The sequence below is a fragment of the Dasypus novemcinctus genome, chromosome 1 (assembly GCF_030445035.2).
Source record: "Dasypus novemcinctus isolate mDasNov1 chromosome 1, mDasNov1.1.hap2, whole genome shotgun sequence".
Taxonomy (NCBI): Eukaryota; Metazoa; Chordata; class Mammalia; order Cingulata; family Dasypodidae; genus Dasypus; species Dasypus novemcinctus.
Genome location: NC_080673.1, coordinates 101,758,433 through 101,769,424, shown reverse-complemented (window position 1 = coordinate 101,769,424; position 10,992 = coordinate 101,758,433). Strand labels below are relative to the sequence as shown.

Here is a 10,992-nt window from a genome sequence, read left to right as displayed (position 1 = left end):
AGACACTCCCATCCTTAAAAATTAAAATGTGAAACAATGAGGAAAGAGTCTTCAATCTTTGTTGGGGAATGAGGAAAATATCTCTTGAATAAACTAGCTCTAATTTATAGAGAAACGGTCAGTATTTCATGATTTCACACAGCTCAAGTGGAAAATCACATTTAAAAAGGATGTCAAATTCACGAGATTCATTTAGAGTTTTTAAGTCTTTTTTTTTTTTGCTTATAGCCATAAATCTTGCTCTCCATTTCTTTCGCTATTTTTCTATGCTGTTTTGCAAAACATCAGGTGACATTTTATTGTTTACAGTAAGCGACCTTATATAACCATTTTGCTATATATAGACCAGTCAACGGAGGGAAAACCGAAACGTAATCCCATAGATTGTCGCTTTCTATTTGGTTTTTTATTTGGCTCTATTTCTAATAGGCGGTTATGGCAGAGTGTGAAAAGAACTTTTGAAAATTTGAGAAACTGACATCTCAATATGAAGAGAATTCTGAAGTAAATATTCTTGGTATTTAAAGACATGCTTGAAATGTTTGAATGCTTTAGTGCAATAGAAAATTAAATTCAGAATTTCATATTCTCTAAAAGAATTGAAATGTCTCTGAGTTTTTAGTTACAAAAGTGAAGTCACTGTCTTTAAACTCTCAAAGTTTACTTGAAAATGTCAACTTTTAGGTTGTGGGTCACTCTGTTTCTAACTCTCCTTAAGTCTTAAAGAAGATCTCTGTTAACTGAGCATTGGCAACAAAGTCTGCATCCATTTCTGATCTGTTAGTAGGACATCTTTTTTCAGCTACCTCCATATCAGGGCAAAGAGTAGCTGAGGGAGGATTAGTAATCGGATATGTAGCCCTTCACATGTAGGACATTAAATTCAGGCTGGCATAAGGATATGCCAAATCTTTTAACAGCTGTTCCGTTGCCATGGGGGTCTGTTTTATGAATAATCATTTATTTTTTCAGAATTAATACCTGGCATCCTTATATATTTAAACCAAAGTTTTAAAGTGTCATGTAACACATAAAGAAACTCCTCATATGTTAATAGTACAGTCAGAATACATTGTCTTTTGCACAGCCACTTAACTTTGTAGTTATAGGTGCAAATTTTAAAAAGATTCTAGCAGCAATCCAAAGTAAGCACCAAAAAAGTATAAACTAAAACAGGCAATTTAACCAAAGATTGAAATATTAAGAAAGTTTGGAATTTTGACATCCAGTGATATGAAAGACAGTCTTGTTTTCATTGATAAAATTCATGTGTTTTTTTATCTGACTCAGATTTATGGAGTTCTATGCTTTTTGACTTGGTACTGAAGATACAAATATGACTAAATCACAACCTCTGTCCTTAAGAAATCCTTAGTCTAGAGAGAGAGCCAGTGGTAAATACATGCCATAAAACATAAAATGAGTTTGAGATGCCTATACCTGGAAGGGAACAACTAGATGCTCCTGAAGGCAGGCGGCACAGTTTCCGAGATTGAATAATTTTGCTGTATCTTGTAAGTAAGCAGAAGTTTGCCAGATGTCAGGAAAGGAAAAGTGTTTAAAATAATAGAACAGTGAATGTAAACACTTAAATATGTCATAGTTTTTCACATGACTGAAAGACTTATGGTCGGATGAGGAAGAGAACAGAATAACCCCATGAGTTTTTCTAATTTGGACAACTGCAGGAATGTAATACTAGTCACTGAGTCATTTCAGGTATATTGGAAGAAAATTAGATTTTGAGAAATAGAAAATTTGGTTTTGAACATGTTAATTGTGGGGACATCTAAGTAGAAACAGATTTGTAAATCATCAGCACATACTTGGTAATTTAAGCCAATTTAAGAAGTTAAGTCAATGAGATATTAACTAGTCCTTGGGTTACAAACCTGAAATGACTATGGAGACTGGAGAACAGCAAATGAGAGAGAGTATCTGGGAAGAAAGTGTAACCAAACTGAGATCACATTACATGTGTAATCGTGTACAAGTTCCAAATGGGCATAATGATGCCAAATCTCAATTTTTCAAGGACAACCACATATCTGGAGTTTTATGTGAAATCTTATTTTTCAAGTGTTGGCAATTTAAAAAAACTAAGACTGAACAAAAAATGTCCATGGACTACGTTCAGACAATGGGAAGGCAATTTGTTCAATTGCCTAGACTGTGGTGTAGTAGGAGGACTACTGATAGAACCAAAATTTTAGGATGCAAAGCATGTGATAAAAACAGTGATGTGCTTTTCATATGCTGGGCCTGAAAACATTGAGGATCATGACAAACTCCATTATTTTAAGGCTAGTTCTGATATTTCCTTGAGTCAGAGAATACTCTTCGGCACGTTAGGAGTAGGGAGGTGTGAGAATAGGGGACCACTTGTGAATAATTTTAAACTAAGAAACCCAAAATGAAACAGACAAAAAATAACCAGTCTTTAAAGGTATCTGAAAGAATGAACTTCTCATCTATAATCTCCATTATAATCTGCTTTCGATTGACTAAAAATGTAGAAACAGTACAAATCTACTTAAAAATATTAAAAATACTTTACTGCCCTCCTTCCCCTGCCCTCCCACCAAGTACTACATGCCTATTACAGATCTAGGAAGATGACTGTTGAGGCAGTTATAGCCTTTGAGCTTCCTGAATCTCATAATAACATGTAGGGCCAATAGGATAACAAAACAACAACAAACCCAGATCATAGCTAAACCTAACTAGATGCAAAAGAAGACCCACAAATCTCAAAATATGAGCAGGTGGAAATAAACCACCAACACAGTAATAGCATCTGTGTAGGAGTAAATGGTGGGAGGACAACAGAGTGTCTAAAAGCCTTGAAAATGGGAGAACCCCAAAACTGGCAACAGGTATTCACTGAAAAGCAAGGGAAACTAATCCAAGATCAGCAATAAAATTGGCAAGGGGTACAATGACTAATTTCAGGATAAATACTGCAAAAGGATGAGAAGGAAAGTCTGAAGTTGCTGTAGGGATGTGTAGGGCCTATATGAACTCTTAAACCAGAGCTGCTTCATGGTCAAAGTCCTGCACTATGGAGCAACCGCTAGGAGTTGAATCCAAATTGAACAGGACAGGGGCAATAGGGCTGTGATAGTTTGAAATTATGTATGAATCTCAGAAAGATTATGTTTGTAAACTAATCTTTTCTTCTGGGTATGATACCCTTTGATTATATTGGATTCAGTTGAGGGGCCCTTGATTAAGTTACATGTTAAGATTAGAGCTTTGATTCTGCCACACCAGTAAGGCATGACTCAGGTGGAGTCCCCACCCCCTTGGTGGGCTGATATAAATGGACACTCAAGAAGACACACAGAGGAGAGAATTTTGTCATTTTTGATCCTGGAGCCCTGGGTAGAGATGAGCCATTTGCCTGATAGTTTGCAGCTGACCTTGGGAAGAGAGCCGAGACAGATATAGAAAGCCTGAAAAGACATGACCTATGCCAGGAGAGGACTGAAAGCCCAGAAGGAAAGGAGAAACCAGGAAGAGATCAGCTACCATCTTGCTTCAACACATGGCAGCTGACATTGGAGTGGAGTCTTTAGGGTCTTGTGACTATAACCTTTTACCCCAAATAAATACTCTTTATAAAAGCCAACAGACTTCTGGTACTTTGTATCAGCAGACTAATTCAGGAACTAAGGATAAAAGCAGGCCCAGATAAAAGTGGGAGTTGGGAATAAAGAAAACAGCTCAGAAAATACATGGATACAGATACCTTGTTTTATGAAAAGAGCAGAAATGGAGAGTATAGAATCCTTAGCTAGAAAAGCTATTCTGTGACTCCCCCCTCTTAAAAATACAGAATGGCTTATTTTTCCTAAAAAAAAAAAAATGTATCTCAGAAAAGGGTCATGGTTGTATCTCGTTTAAAGTTGTGATAATTTTTTTTTAAACTGTGAAGTAGAGAAAAACAGGTAAAGCTATAATCCAGTATTTCAGAACAAAAAAATTTTTAAATGATATGAGCTAGGAAAGAGAAAGAGAAAACAGAAAAGTTCAGAGATAAAGTGATTGAAGAAAAGATTTGAAGAGTAGTAGCAGAACTCAGAAAAGATTAAGGAATAAAAAGTAAACACATTTACACAACACAATACTGGAAATCTCACCTAGTATAACAAGACAAGAAGAAGAAATTAAAGATGTACATATTGAGAATAAAGAAATAAAGTTGTCTTTGTTCACAATGGGCATAATTGTCTATGTAGAAAATCCCAAAGACTCAACAATAAACAGAAATAGGAACTAATAAGTAATTATAGCAAAGAGATCATAAGGTACAAGGTTAATATACAAAAGTCAATTCCTTTCCAGGGTGGTTCAACATGAGAAAATCAATTAATGTGATATACCGAATTAACAGAGCAAAGGAAAGAAAAACACATGATCATCTCAATTGATGCAGAAAAGGCATTTGATGAAATCCAACATCATTTTTTTTTTAGATTTATTTTATTTATTTATTTCTCCCCACTCTCATTGTTTGCATTTGTTGTGTCTGTTCATCTTCCTTGTTTCTTTAGGAGGTACCAGAAACTGAACCCAGGACATCTGATGTGGGAGGGAGGCACCTAATCACTTGAGCCACCTCTGTTCCCTGCTTTCTTGTATCTCTTATTATGTAATATTTTTCTTCTTGTGTCTCTTGTTGCATCATCTAGTGACATCATCTTACCATGATTGCCCATCATGCCAGCTCTCTGCCAGGAACCGAACCAGGGACCGCCCATGTGGTAGGCAGGAGCCCAATCACTTGAGCTACATCCACTTCCCCAGGGCCATTTCTTAATAAAACACATAGAAAAGTAAGAATAGAAGGAAACTCCCTCAACATAATAAAAACCCACTGCTAATATCATCGTCACTGGAGTTTTCCCTACAAGATCCGTGTCTTAGTTTGCCAAAGAGCTGCCTTGCAAATACCAGAAATGGGTTGGCTTTCATAATGGGAGTTTTATTGGGAGTAAAAGCATATAGTTTTGAGGCAGTGAAAGATCTAAATCAAAGCACACACCCACAGGAATGTATCAGTTCAAGAACAGAAACTTTTTCTTCTTGGGATTCATAAAAGAACTTCAAACAATTACAAACTGGAATAACACAAGGATGCGCAGTCACCACTGTTATTCAAAATTGTACTGGAAGTTCTAGCTGCAGCAATTAGGCAAGAAAAAGAAATAAAAGTCATCCAAATTGGAAAAGAAGTAAAATTTTCACTATTTTCAGATGACTTGATCTTCTATCTACAAAGTCCCAAAATATCTACAACAAAGTTATTAGAGCTAATAACTGAATTCAGCAAAGTGACGGGCACAAGATCATCAAGCAAAAATCAGTAGTCTTTTCCATACACTAGTGTTTTAGTTTGCTAGAGAGGATGCCAATGAAAAGTAACAGAAATGTGTTGACTTTTATAAAGGGTATTTATCTGGGGTAAAAGCTTACAGTTCCAAGGCCATGAAAAGTCCAACTCAAGGAACAATAAGAGGTGATTTCTCACCAAAGTCAGATGCCACATGTTGAAGCAAGGTGGCAGGTGATCTGTGCATGGTCTCTGCCTTCCCCTCCAGTTTTCCTCTCTCAGGGTCAGCTGCTGCACTTTCTTTCAGTTTCAGCTGCAAACCGTCAGGCATAAGGTTCACCTCTCCACAGGCTCTCAGCTCCCAAGCCTCCTTTCTGTTGCATGGCAGGGTCAAAATTCTCAGAGCTCGCTCTTCCTGTGTGTCACCATTTTTTATCAGACCCAGCAAGAAGGCAGAGACTTAATCTGAGTCATGTGTTACTGAGATAGTCCAGTTTGAAAAAGGTCTCACACCCGCAGGGGAAAACATAATCTTTCTCTTTTGGGGACTCATAAAATAATTTTAACTGCCAGAACTAGTAATGAGCAAACTGAGGAGGAAATCAAAAAGGAATTTCCTTTTATAATAGCAACTAAAAGAATCAAACACCTAGGAATAAACTTAACTGAGGCTATAAAGGACTTATGCAGGGAAAACTATATAAAATTTTGCTAAAAGAAATCAAAGAAGATATATATAAACAGAAGAACATTCCATTCTCATGGATTGGAAGACTAAATATTGTTAAGTTGTCAATTTTACCCCAAATGATTTACAGATTCAATGCAATCCAAATCAAACTTCCAACAGCCTATTCTGCAAAATGGAAAAGCCAATTGTCAAATTTATTTGGAAGGGTAGGAGACCCAAAATAGCCAAAAACTTCTTGAAAAAGAAGAATTGCATTGTTGGAAAACTCACAGTTTCTGATGTTAAAGCTTATTACAAAGCTACAGTGTTTAAAACAGCATGGTGTTGGTGCAAGGATAGATATATAAACCAGTGGAATAGAACTAAGAGTTCAGAAATAGACCCTTACATCTATGGCCAACTGAATTTTTTTTTTTTTAGATTTTTTCCTTTTTAATTATTTTAATAACATATACACAACCTAATATTCCACCCTTTAGCCACATTCTGGCCAATTGATATATTTTTTTAAAGATTTGTTTTATTTATTTCCTCCCACTCCCCCCCCCCCGCCCCCCTTGTTTTCACTTGCTATGTCTGTTCCTCTTCCTTGTTTCTTTTTAGGAGGCACCAGGAGCTGGACCTGGGACCTCCAATGTGGGAGGGAGTTGCCTAATCACTTGAACCCCCTCTGCTCCATGCTTTGTTGTGTCTCTCATTGTTTTCCTCCCCATGTCTCTTGTTATATCATCTTGTCATATCAGCTTGCCTCACCTGTCCATTCTGTCAACTCACTGTCTTCTTTAGGAAGCACTGGGAACCTCTGCTCCCTGCTTTGTTGTGTCTCTCATTATGTTCCCTCTTCTTGTGTCTCTTGTTCTGTCAGCTTTACTGTACCATCCCATCACGCCAGCCTGCTGTCTTCTTTAGAAGGCACCAAGATCTGAACCAGTGACCTCCCATGTGGAAGGCAGGACCCCAGTTGTCTGAGCCATATCTGCTTCCACCAGTTGATTTTTTTTTTAATTTTGCTTTCATATTTATTCACTTTCCATTTTAATTGCTACGTATTTTTCCATTTTGTGGTTGCACCATAATTCATATAACCAATCCATTTTTGCCTGATATTAATATTATTTCTAATACTCTGCTTTTCACACATGCTGTAATGAATATTACTTTACAGACATCTTTACCTACTGGGTTTGAATATTTCTGTTGGAGAAATTCCTAGAAACATCATCACCACTTCAGTTTATGCATATTTTAATTTTAACATATTTTGTAACATTGCTCTCTCAAAATTCTATACCAGATTTTCCCCCAATAATGTTGTGTTAAAGCATCATTTTCCCTAAAGTGTCACCAACACTAAATATTATAAATATTGGTTATGTTCACTGAACAATAAGGTAAAAATGATGTCTTATTTTAATTTGCTTTCATACAGACATTCTTTCGTATAATTTCAATGAGGACATAAACAAAATGACATAAGCAAGAAATTATTATTGATCTCCAGATAAAACCAAATTAAATACAATGTAAAATCTATATAGAGATATACTATCTATATGCAGATATCCATATCAAAGTAAAATAAGAACAAGAAATTGCTAAGCACCTGCTATGAACCAGGCATTTTGTTAGTTTGCACTTATTATATCATTTAATCTTCACATCTGCCTATGATGAGGAAAATTGTATGGCTGAGAAAGAGGAAAATAATTTTGTATCTAAAATAGTATAATAATTTCCATTCTATAAAATCGCTATTGTGTATAATTTGATCTCCACTACCAAGCTCTCATCTTTCAAGAAAAGCAAAGTAAATTATGGAGAATTACCAACAGAAATAGCCTGTTACAGGCCTTAATTAGAGACATGTACTATTGATGCTACATGTAATCAGGGACTAAACCGACCAAAGGACAGTGGACCACTGATGGTTCATTGATGATGATCCAAGGCACTCACTAAACAATTGCATGAACCACCTATTATCCAGGATTTTATTGAAGAAATTATTTATCTCCATAAGAAATCCATCTGCAGGAAATAAATGTCAACTATAAAGTCAAATTCCTGTATTCAAATCTAGGATCTGTTACCAATTGATTTTTGACAAGGCCGCCAAGTCCACTCAATTGGGAAAGAACAGTTTCTTCAATGAATGGTGCTAAGAGAACTGGATAGCTATATGGAAAGGAATGAAGAAGGATCCTTATCTCACCCTATATACAAAAATTAACTCAAAATGGAAAAAAGGCCTAAATATAAGAACCAGGGCTAAAAAACTCCTAGAAGAAAATGTAGAGGGAGAATCTTCAGGATCTTGTGTTAAGCAATGGTTTCTTAAATTTTATACCCAAAGCATGAGCAACAAAAGAAAAAAGTAGATAACAGAACTTCAAAAAAATCAAAAACATTTTGCACATCAAACAACTGTTACTCAATGGGAGAAAATATTTTGAAACCAAATGTCCAAAAATAGTTTAATATCCAGAATCTATAAAGAAATCCTATATTCAACAATAAAAGGACAAACAACCCAATTGAAAATGGGCAAAAGATTTGAAGACATTTTCCAGAGAAGATCTAAAAATACCCAAAAATATGCTCAATGTCATTAGCTATTATGGAAATGCAAATCAATGAGATACCATTGCACACCCATTAGAATGGCTACTATTAAAAAAGAAAAAAAAAAAAACAGGAGCAAATAAAAGGGACAGAAGGGCCATGTACAGGGAAATTATAAATGAGTCTAACTTTGTTATATTGTGGAACATATATTCCAAGGTAAGGCCCACTGAGAGGGTGCTGAATTCCTGAGATTATCTATCCTGCCTATAGTGTCTAGATGTCTCTAGGGCCCTCAGGAGCAGTGCTTGAGGCATTGTTTACTGCTGCAGTCAAGAGATCCTCCTGAGACTTGCTTAAGTATAACCTCTGTAATAACCTCCCAGCTCACTTTGAAATCCCTTGACCATTAAAACATCATTTGTATTTAATTTGAACCTATACTCTTTAAATATATGTACCAGAGACTTAAATCTTCAGTCTGTTCATATGCCAGTTAAGTCTTGAATCTCAGCAGAGTTGCAACACTTATTCTCCAGTTAATCGGACTCACCCAGGACAACTAAGATAATGATGAGGATGGATAAGGTCCATCCTGAAAAACAGTATCTACAGCTGCAAGCAAGACAGGGCCATCCTTCTGCCCCACGAGCTCTAAGCCTCCTCTCAATCAGAAAGAGAGTGGGCATCACCATCCTAAAATCCTCAAGATTGAGGAATGAACAAACATAAGGGGGAATGCAACTATGGTCTAAAATAGATATTATAGTGATTATAATATTATTATAATTATTAAAGTAGACTTATTCTAGCAATGAAAGGTCTTGTAACATTGCTATAAAGGCAGTGGTCACCAGAGGTTCTAATGAGAGGGAGAGGGAAGAATAGGTTTAACATGGGGCATTTTGGGACTTCGGAATTGTTTCTGAATGACATTGCAATAACAAATACAGGCCATTATGTATTTTGTCAGAACGTATAAAAATGTGTGGCGCAAAGTGTAAACTATAAGGTAAACTCTTGACCATGTTTAGCTGCGATGCTTCTAGATTTTAAAATATTATGATCATTTAGTGATAAGCTAAAGTATTTTTCTGAAAAAGAAATTTTCATCAATGTCAAACCTCTTTAGAACAGGGTAAAGAGTCCTGATGTTATAAATAGACTTTTTTCTGTAGTGGTCATACATATTGACTTACTATAGCAATATCTAGTATGGTAATGCATTTCCTTCCAACCTTTAACAGGGTGAAGTTCATTTATCTTCTGATCTGGGCATATGAGTTGTTTAATTCCTAGCAACCTCTGATACGCAACAGAAACTACTGTACTTTGGAATTAGTCATCCATTTTTATTTCATAGTCTCCTTATCACTGCAAAACGGTAGTATAGCAAGTATTACATGGTGTTATATACTACTAAAAGAAATCACATTCAGTAGCATTTATAAAATCTATTATTTTATTTTTGTCTAACTATACCAGAATCAATTTTGCCCCCTGGATGTTCAGCCTGGAACATCTAACCACAAAAATCAATGCTCTATTATCCTCCAAACAAAGTCGTGATGGATTTATTAAAGTACACTCCCAATTAATAATTTCTCACTATTTGCAAGAAATCAATTTTTCACTACTTGTCCCTAATATTTTTTTAAGCAAAGAAGAATATGGGTCTAGATTTGAATGTTTGTGTTTTCTATTTTCTTTAAAATACTAAATTAAACTGAGCCTTATTTTTCTAATATGTAAAACGGCTGTTGTGAGAATTTAGTAAAAACTGTAAAATGCTTGACAGTGTATAGAAATTGTCCCATAGATGGTAACTCTTATTACTACTGCATATGGTATGCTTCTGTCCTGTTCCCATGCCATGTAAAAGAGGTAGTAAGCTTTGGGAGGTATTTCCCACACATATTGTAGTCTTTGCTCAGCTTGGTCAACAGAATAACAGAGGGGAATGCCTTTTCTTTGGCACATAAAGTTCACTGAAAATTGAAAGGGATTGGCAGTCTTATTACATCTCTATTGACAGAAGCTCAAGAAGCATGTCTCTCAAATGCCTTTATAAAAATAATATGTTACAAGTATAATATAAAATGGTCATTTATTACCAACAGAAGCACCTTATTTGAACACCCTATACTGAAATGACTACTTAATACAGTGGGTTGTAGGAGCTTACTAGTAGAAAACAAATGCTCAAATGAAACAGCATTTATTTTATTAGGCAATAGTGATATGTCTTTTATTGGTTGGACTCTGGTAAACACCTGACAACGGATAGTACTTTACCCGAAGAGACACGTTTCATACACCACATAGTCTAACCACAAACTTTAAAGGTTCTAGGTAACTGTGAGCCTCAAGTAAAATCAAATAAGAAGCAAACTAACCTTAATTT

At 35.7% G+C, this 10,992-nt stretch overlaps 1 protein-coding gene across 1 annotated transcript in view; it reads left to right on the top strand.

The window, feature by feature from the left end:
* Positions 1-10,992, top strand: part of MTTP (microsomal triglyceride transfer protein) — a 69,120-nt gene that overhangs the window by 460 nt on the left and 57,668 nt on the right. The window lies entirely within an intron of this gene.